Source organism: Callospermophilus lateralis, chromosome 5 (assembly GCF_048772815.1).
Source record: "Callospermophilus lateralis isolate mCalLat2 chromosome 5, mCalLat2.hap1, whole genome shotgun sequence".
NCBI lineage: Eukaryota > Metazoa > Chordata > Mammalia > Rodentia > Sciuridae > Callospermophilus > Callospermophilus lateralis.
The window spans coordinates 8758353-8768073 of NC_135309.1; the positions used below are offsets into that span (position 1 = coordinate 8758353).

Here is a 9721-nt window from a genome sequence, read left to right on the forward strand (position 1 = left end):
GCACCTGCAAGGCTCTGGGTTCAATCCTCACCACCACATAAAAGTAAATAAATAAACAAATAAAATAAAGGTATTGTGTCCTACTACAACTAAAAAAAGAAATAAAAATTAAATTTAAAATTAAAAGGGCTGTGCATGTGGCTCAGTGGTAAAGTGCTCTGAGTTCAATCCCTGATAGCAAACAGATATATAATTAAAACAAACCTTAATATTATCTATAACTATAATATACTAATAAAGACAGAAAATAAAAAACATAAAGCAAAAAAACAAAAGCAGTACAATTTGAGAAAATATAAGCTTAAGCAATACTCTGGTTTTGCTATTCAACAGCACAAAAGAAATGAAAAATCAACATAGCCTATTAGTAGCATTTTTTCCCCTGAGATTTCCTAAAATTCTAAAATATGTCCAATGATAAAATCATAAAATAGAGAAGGAATATTTCACCTTATTCAGCTATAAATAAATATACTCCATAGCTAAGAAAAACCTGAGCCTCAATGTAGTAAGCAGAGCATTTCAAAGTGATGAACACAGCAAGAGCTTGTGTTGAGGGAGCATAGATGTGTCAGGCTCAAGGGGCAGGGAAGGTCCTCCCACCTGGTCCTGCTCACTGAAACACTCCATGATCACCCTCCCAGGAGACCTGGACCATGACTCCAGTCCACGAGGCTTTTAAGTTTGCACAGCACTGCACTGGGGTGGGGTGGGTGGTCCTATGCTCTGGGAGAGTTTTCCTCCTTCACAACTGTGAGAGAATGCAAGGGCAGGAAGCACTGCTGACCTGGCCCCTCAGCACCAGCATCCACAGGCTCACTGTCCACCTGTCTTCAAGAATAGAAACAGGGCTTGGGGAGATGATATCCATAGAAGGTAGCTGTCCAGATGAGGCATGTTGCAGAAGATTCCTCAGCCCCTTCTGATGCTCTCCTGAGAGGCTGCACCCCACACCTTAGGCTGTCCTCTAGGAGGAGCTGACCCAGGGCCTCAAATTCTCTGCCCCCTACAAGACTTAGGTCACTGTTGCACCTGGGCAGCCCCAGGAAAGGATAGAACAGTGACTGAGAACACAGAACCTTGTGAAGAGTCTAGAGGAAACTGCTACCCAAAGACAATAAGGCATCTATGCCTGGGAAAGGCAAGGAAAGATGGACTCAAAGGGTTTTAACAGTGGAGTTCCAGTGATGTTCTCTACTTTCCCCTCTTGGCAAATGTTCACAAACAGAAACAAATCTTTAAAAAAGTATCATCCATTACCCAGTGAAAAAAATGATGATTTATTACTGTGCCCACTATAATGTAATGAGGGAAACAAAGAGCTGATAATGCTGAAAACTAGAGGAGGTATCTGGAAATGTGGGAGAGAGGTACAAGTGTGTTGTTTGTTTGTTTGTTTTTTAAATACCTTTACACAGTACCTTTAATATTTTTTATGTGGTGCTGAGGATTGAACCCAGTGCCTCATGCATGCTAGGCGGGCGCTCTACCACTGGGCCACATTCCTAGCCCCAACAATGGGTACAAATTTAGTAGTTTACTGCCACCCATAGGACAGGACAGGCTGGGGAAAGGAAACTGAATTTGAGACCATGTCTTGTGGAAGACAGGGTGGGATACGTTAGTGACTCCTGGGAAAAAAAGAAGGACATGGACCCCTTGACCAATAACCTTCCACACAGGAGCCCACACCTGAGGCAGGTGTGAGGCCCTCTGCCTTCAGTGCACACTGAGGGCCTAGGGCTGGGGTTCAGCTACGCAGAGAGGCTTCTGCCAAAGTGGCTGCAGACCAGGCAGTGCACTGGAAATGCATCTGCACCATCCCACACCATGGCTCAGGTCTGGGTTGGCCGACTCTGGAGCTGGTAGTGGGAGGCCAGAGTCTAGCCACAGATGGTTCCCACCAGTTCTAATGGGCCCAACTCCCTGAGCAGTCCTGGCCCCACACACTCACCATTCCTGCCTTTTGGGGAGTCCTGATGTCCTTCCTGTGGACCTCATAGCAGCTGCAGGTCACAGGGAGACAGACCTGAGCCAGAGCCACTTGGGCCTCACACAGCAGAGAAGACACAGACCTGGACATGGATTCTGAGCTATACAAGGTGAGAGATGACGGCTTCTGACTGGAAGTCCACCCCCTCCCAGCCTGCTGACTGCCCAGGGTACCACAAGGCCCCTCTCTCACCCCAGCCCAAGGATGCACACCCTGGGACTCTGAGTGACAGGAGACGTATCAGACTCCTGGATAAATGAGGCCAGAAGGACATAGTTTTGGCCAGTCATTTTCAGGCAGGGTTTCCTTCTTGCAAGGGGACCAGTCCCACCAGGGGCACATTTCTACTTAGGCAATTAAGCCCTTCCCAAGGAGGTCCTGTTGTCTTCCTGCTCTCAGGAGGCCCTTCCTGCATCTTCTGCATGATCACAGAGTCATAGGTGTGGTGAAGAATTCCATGATCAGTGTCCAAGGCAGACAACCCTGAGCTCAGAGAAGGTGGGTGCCAGGTCAGGACAGACTGGAAAGTGGGGAGACTGGCATTCATCTCTTGCAAAGAGGCCCGAGCTGCATGGCCAAGGCCTCTTCTCTCTCTCTCAGTCAACTAATTTTCAGCCAAGAAAATAAAAAGACAATGAGGAAATACAATTATTAAGTGCATGAAAAACTAATTATGTGACAATAAATTGATTTAAAAAGAAAGAAAAGTAAAGACTTCACTACACTTGATCTTAGCCAAAAGGCCGAGAAGCGATGAAAAGTAAAGACTTGAACCAGCTCAGGTAAGGTGCCTGCTTCACCCAAGTTCACAATGAAAACCCACTTACAGAAGGGTGAACACATTCCCAAGTTGGGCGCCAGAATCTGACTACTGAAATGTGACCCCAGGAGGGCTCAGTCCCCACCAGTAGGGAATAGCTAAGGGATTTACCTAGGGATAGCTAGGGATTTACCTCTGGGAGCCCAATGTGATCTCTTTCCTAATAGTTTCCCTGTTTTAGAAAATAAAACACAGGGCTGGGGTTGTGGCTCAGGGGTAAAACGTGAGTCTAGCATGTGTGAGGCACTGAGTTTGATTCTCAGCACCACATATAAATAAATAAATAATAGTCCATCAATAACTAATATACACATTATATATATATGTTTAAAAATATATATAATATATATATATATATTTTATTTTTCAGTTTTCGGTGGACACAACATCTTTATTTTATTTTTATGTGGTGCTGAGGATCGAACCCAGCGCCCCACACATGCCAGGAGAGTGCATTACTGCTTGAGCCACATCCCCAGCCCCTGATATATATATTTTTTTAAAAAAATAATAAAGTACAAAGGAGGAGACTGGGAAATTTGACTCTATTAAAATGAAGAACACTACCTCTAACTAGAATACAGTGAAAACATGAAAGCAGTACTGAGGAAAATATCTGTGGTCTTTACAAATGAAAATGAATTCATGTGCAAAAGACACTTCAAAAAATTAGAGCAAAAATGGAATGAATTAAACATGAGAAAATGGAAGCTATCTCACAGAACATAAAACTGCATCTGATGAACTCTCAATGCAAACAGTAATCAGTAAAAAGCAATATGTAATTACACAGAAAAAAATAGGAAAGCTGTGAGGAAAAATCCGTATATGAAGTCAGAATTCACCGCACAGAGTTCAGGCATTTATTTCAATTCATCCATAATCTACAACCAGACAATGATTTCCCTACATGTACAAAATTCATAGAGCATTAACAATCATAGTCAAAACAAGAATGAAACTATCTATGGCATCAGAAGATAAATATGGAAGATCTCAAGTCTCATAAGCAGGAGACTGATTGAGTGAACTTGGTGAACCACAGCCTCAGATAGCAGGAGTTGAGCAAGAAACAGAAAAAGAATTCATGCACAAAGCACTTTAACGCATGAGTCACATGTCAATAGAAACATCAATTTTCTGAGAACGCTACAAACAAACCCAACACAAGTTCTGCTTCATTACAGGCAGATAAGTTATTAGGATGAATAATAATACTGACCTCTTCCAGTGCATCGGGTAGCTGAGCTAAGGGAGAAGGCAGAACTGTCTTGGGTATGAGAATAATTATTCTCTATGTGGATGGAGAGTCCAGGTCCTTGGCATTTAGACTGTACTTCTCACTCCTCTCACCATTAGTTCTAATGTTTTCTTTATTTTTATTTATTTCTGAGGCTGAGGATGGAATCTACACCCTCACACATGGCAGGCAACTGACCTGCCACTGAACTACCTCCCCAGCCCTGAGATTCCTATTACTGAAACTTAGCACTAAAAATATGCATATTTCAAAAATATTCTCTACTTCTTCATAATACATAACTTGATCCATTCAGATTTTCAACCAAGGAAAATAAAAATCTTACACTCCAATCAAGGAACAAAATTCTAGCATATTTGGGGACAAACAATGGAATTGTGTGACAGCAAGATATAATACAGGAAATAACAAGAACCAGTTCAGGGAAGCTGCCTGTCTCCCACAGTTCACCAGGAACCCCCCTCAGTGGCTAAACACATTTCCAAGCTTGGGGACGACTCTCACAGTGGATGTAGTCCAGCTCCTCCTAGGGAATGAGGAAAACATGAGCATCTGGGACATTTGGTTCTGGAAGGTCACTGTGCTCTCCTCTCCCCAGAGTGAAATGTTCCCTCTGCACGAAATCAGTTCTCACTGTCACCCAAGCACCCACCAGCAGGCACATGAGGGTCCTGACCTGTGAGACCTCTTCCCTGAAATCCTTTCTGACACCTAAATTGTGAGGCTGCTGAATACCAATCCATTCTCCAAACCCACTGGTCATTCAAAAGTTCAATTCTGATACCACCAGTCAGCACAAACCCTAGTTCAGGGTCAGCTCCACAACACTGCCCCACTATAGATGCCAGCTGCAGTGCAGGAGGGCCAGTCACACTGCTGAGAGCAAAGAACTACAAACTGGGGACTCCAGTCACCCCCTCCTCAACTTCAATGATTTGATTTTAGCAAAGCACATCACTTAGGTTCAATTTACTATAAAGGACACAACTTAAGATTAGTAAAATGAAAAGATATGTAAGAAAAAGAAAGTACCAAAGGGATTCCTGTGAAAAATCTATGTATGAAGAACCCCCCTTTTCTTCATTCTGCTAGAGAAGTTCTTGCAGACAGACCCCCTTCCCATTATGACTCAGTGGACACTTTCTTTTTAACCCTGATCCTGAAAAACACCTACCCTATTTTTCCCCCATGAGCACACACGAGTTGAGCACATTTCTCTTCAGTGATCAGAACAAATACTTGTTAATCAAACTTGACTCAAATTTCCCTCCTTCCTCCAGGACCCTGAACTCTGACCCACTGGCAGCAGGAAACAACATACAGCCTCCTTCCTAACCCCTCCTGAGAACAGGCTGACTTCTGGGGAAACACTCACTGACCTGGGGTCTGACCTGCCCCCCTCCTCGCTGCCCTCCCCTCCAGCATCTTCCTAATCCTGTTTGTCCCTCCCTAGAAAAGCATCCCTTTTCTGCAGGAGCTGTGGGTGCTTGCAGAACTCACCATGGTTCTCCCCACTCCTGCAGTGCTCCTTTAGCATAAAATTGCTTCTCACCTGAATCTGTTTCATTGCACACTCTGGGAACAGCCCTGGGCAATATCAACTGCATCCTCAGAAATGGCTTTTCCTTAGCCTTCCCATCTGGTGATGATCACATCTGCCTGAGGACCCCAGGTTTCCAGAGCTCTGTAGCTTCTCAGTCTAAAGGACTCCTTCCAGGGTTGGTGTGAGCAGCCTGGGCCTCTGCAGGGGAGACTGCACAGAAAGCTCTCGCTGGACCTTCAGTGACCTCCTCTTGCAGGACCAATTCTGGCCTTGGTTTTCAGTTACTAGGATCAAGGATCTCTTTCTTCAAATTGTCAATCAAAAGAGACACAGTATTATAAGAATCCAGGGAGGAAATCACTCAAATTCAGTGTTTATGTTTATAGGAGGAATTGCATAGCTCTGGTCATCAGAATCAGTGTTAAACATTCACCTGCAGTTCACAAGGTACAGAACAGAACATTGCCAAACCCCTGCAAGTACAGGAGCTGATGTTTTGGTGAATCTTTGTAATGAACCAATTCATCCACCCACAATGTATTGGGGAAATGTACTAACTTTCTGCAAACACAATGAAACAAGATCGTCTCTTGCATGAATAACTACCCCAAAGTTTTCAGAAGCACTTTATGTAGAGAGAAGAGAAAAATAGTTATGTGTAATGGGCACTTCTAGCAACCTAATAACAAATGAGGTTGTTATTAGGTCTGGCTCACCAAGACCCTTGAATACTACGTGCTATGCCTCCAGCTCAACAAGTGTGCTGATCCCCTGGTATCAGATATACGATGTTCTTCTTCAGTTGGTCTTCCCCAGTTCTTCCCCTCCCCTTTTTGTTGCTTGTAAATCTCAAGAATACATGTAGAATGTGGACGTAGAATAATGAAAAGAAATCTCATGAGATGACAGGCCAAACTGTCTGTCTCTTGGAGAAGGAGAAGTGTGGGAAGGCAAAAGTAAGAGGCAGCAGAATGGGAAGTGGAAAGAGATGGGGAGACAGCCCACTGACCATGTCCCTCACTGGCCCAGGGTCCTATACAATGGGATGGAGTCTTTGAAGGTTTTGTCTCTTGAGGCCACATTAGAGTAAATGTCTCTGTTCTTATTTTCAATGAATCCCCAAAGGATAATTGAGAATAATATTGGGATGAGGTATTGGAGGAAAATTGTTGACATTCTCACATCTGGAGGGTAGGTGAAGGGAAGGCATGAATATTATTCACATATTTGACCTTGTGTTTTCAGTTTCCTGGTGTGGTCACTGAGGTTAAGGGAATAGGGAACAGTGTCCCAGAAGGCAAGATATATTCAATTTCTGAATTCTAACTGCTCGTACTGTGGAATCTGAATAATATACTAACTTCCTTCCTGTGTATTCAGAGGCAGACTACTGTAAACAGAAATTGCATTAGGGGATAAGCAATTAGAAATTTATATTGATTGACTAAATATGCTATATGGTCACATGATTCATTTAATCCACATTTAAGTGATTTATTAATATGAATATGAATCCTAAAGTTTGAAAGAGCTAACTACTAAAGAATAATAATACTTCAATTTACAAATTTGTAAATAAGTCTCTGAAATTTGAGGATATCATGTTCTTAAAACATGAACATGTTCAACCAGAGAAACAAGACAAAGGAATTACAATAGAATTCAAAGAGATAAATCCACACAGATTGTCATTTGATCCTGGACAAGTGTGCCAAAAATATATTAGAGAAAGAACAGCCTTTATTTAAAAAAAAATGTGCTGGGAAAACTTGTTATCCATTTGTAGAAGAATTGTCCCTCACCTTGCACAAAATTCAATTCATGGATCAAAGGGCTATGAATTAGATGATAAGCTATGAATTCGTAGGAGAAAATAGTCAACACTGCAACATGGTTGCAAGCAACAATTTTCTCAGGAGAATTCCTGAAGGTTGAGAACTAACTTGAAGAATTAATAAATGGGATGACATCAAATTCAGAATTTTCTGCAAGGCAAAGCAAACAAAAATGTGGTTAAAGGAGGAGAATAAATTTTCTGAGAGAATAGTAGTATCCAGTATGCATAAAGAACTCCAGCATCTTATAATCAAGAATAACCCAATTAATAAAGAAGTGAATTAAGTAAACACTTATTAAAAGAAGAAATACATTTGATCATATATAATGAGAAAAAATATATGTATACAGATATATAATACACACACACATATATAAAATGATAAAAAAAATTTACCATCTTTAGGAATTGGGGAAATGAAAATCAAAACTACACTACATTTCATCTTACTTTGTTTAGAATGGCAGTCATTTGAATACAAAAAATAATAAATACTGGAGATATTGTGAATACTTTCACACCCTTGGAGGGATTGTAACTGTGGAAATCAGTAGGAAGTTCCTCAAAACACTAGGAATGAAAAACCACATGATACAGCTATATCATCGCTTGGTATTTAACATAAAATATTGAAGTTAGGATATTATAGTGATACATGCATGGCCAGATTTAAAGGAGCACAACTTAAAATATGGAACTGGCCTCGATGTGTACCAGTAGATGTATGGATAAGAAAACGTGGGGTAAATCCACAGTAGAAGCTTATTCAGTCATAAAGAAGGATGAAATTGTTATTTACAGGAGAATGTATGGAACAGGAGAATATATGTGAAGTGAAAAAAGTCAACTCAGAAAGTCAAGGTTCATGTTTTCCCTCATGTGTGGAAGCTACAAAGAAAGGAAATGTATAGAGGGAGCTCTTATGACAATCAGAGGGAGATCAGTAGAGGAAGGGACCAGGCACAAGGAGGAGGGAAGGATAAGGAAAAAGAAGAGATGCTGGGAGGGTAATGGCAAAGTTATATTGTTCTACTTTGTGCATGTGTGACTGCCTTATAACATCACAGCATTATGTGTAAGTATCATGCACTAAGGAAAATGCAGGAAAAAAGAAAGGGTACATTCCAGCTAATCTGCAATCCCAGTGTCTGAAGTTCTCTGCATCCTATTCCTCCCCTCCTGTTGGAGGCGACCCCAAAGAGGAGTTTCCCTCTCAGGGCCAGTGCCAACTGGGAATCACAGCATGCACGGGAAGGTAAGTAGAGAGTGAAGGTTGCAGGTTCCCTCTGGGGTACCTTCATCTCCAAATTTGGAAACAGTAGCCACCTCCAGGAGAGTTGCTCCCTATGTGCATATCCTGACCTTTGCTGGGTTATAATGTCCATCAGCTCCCCTACTGGACTGTGGCAACTCATGCTTGTGCTGTTATCATCCAGGCAGGTGTCCCAAGCCAGTCCTCAGTACATAGGGCTCCTCATTGTTTCACAAGAGAAATATTGAGAAAGTGGTGACACAAAATGATAACGTAGCTTTTAAGGAAGTAGGAAATTATTTTATTCTGAGGCAAACTAAGAAATTAGTTTATTAGTTTTATCATGGCTTTGATAATACACAGATTCATGTTACTGTTCATAACATGTTCCACCATGGAAGTGCTTTGATGAACTTTTATACCCGTGGAACGAAGACCATGAATCTGTAGATTTAACAAATTCTTCACTGGGGTCCTTATGTAGGCAGGCAAGGAGACCTGCTTTATAGTTTTCAGAAATTATCTTGAAGAATTTGTAGCTTTAAGATTGATATAGGGAATAGGTTGGCTAAGCTTAGTGATACATTTTCATAATATCACAAGGATGTTTGATGAGATAAAATAGTTGAAAATACACAGCTTTTTTTTTTTTTTTGTATCCGGGATTGAGTTCAGAGGCACCCGACCACTGAGCCACATCCCCAGGCCTATTTTATATTTTATTTGGAGACAGGGTCACATTGAGTTGCTTAGCAACTCGCTTTTTGCTCAGGCTCATTTTGAACTCATGATCCTCTTGTCTCAGCCACCCAAGCTTGTGCCACCATGCCTGGCAAACACAGCTTTTAAAGGCATGAGATAGCCCAAAATACTTATGGTTCTTGTGAAGTGCAATTTTCCTCCCTCCACAGTCATGAGGGTCTGCTTTATCAAGATCTTATACTGTGCAGGATCTCCAATACATATGCCACTTCAGAGAAGTTCAGCTTCATAGTGGACCCTTTGGGCTAAGTAC

The 9721-nt window shown here is 41.8% G+C and overlaps 1 pseudogene; it reads right to left on the reverse strand.

Moving 5' to 3' along the window:
• Nucleotides 1–2663: 2663 nt before the first annotated feature.
• Nucleotides 2664–2748, reverse strand: LOC143400577 (U2 spliceosomal RNA; annotated as a pseudogene).
• Nucleotides 2749–9721: the final 6973 nt, after the last annotated feature.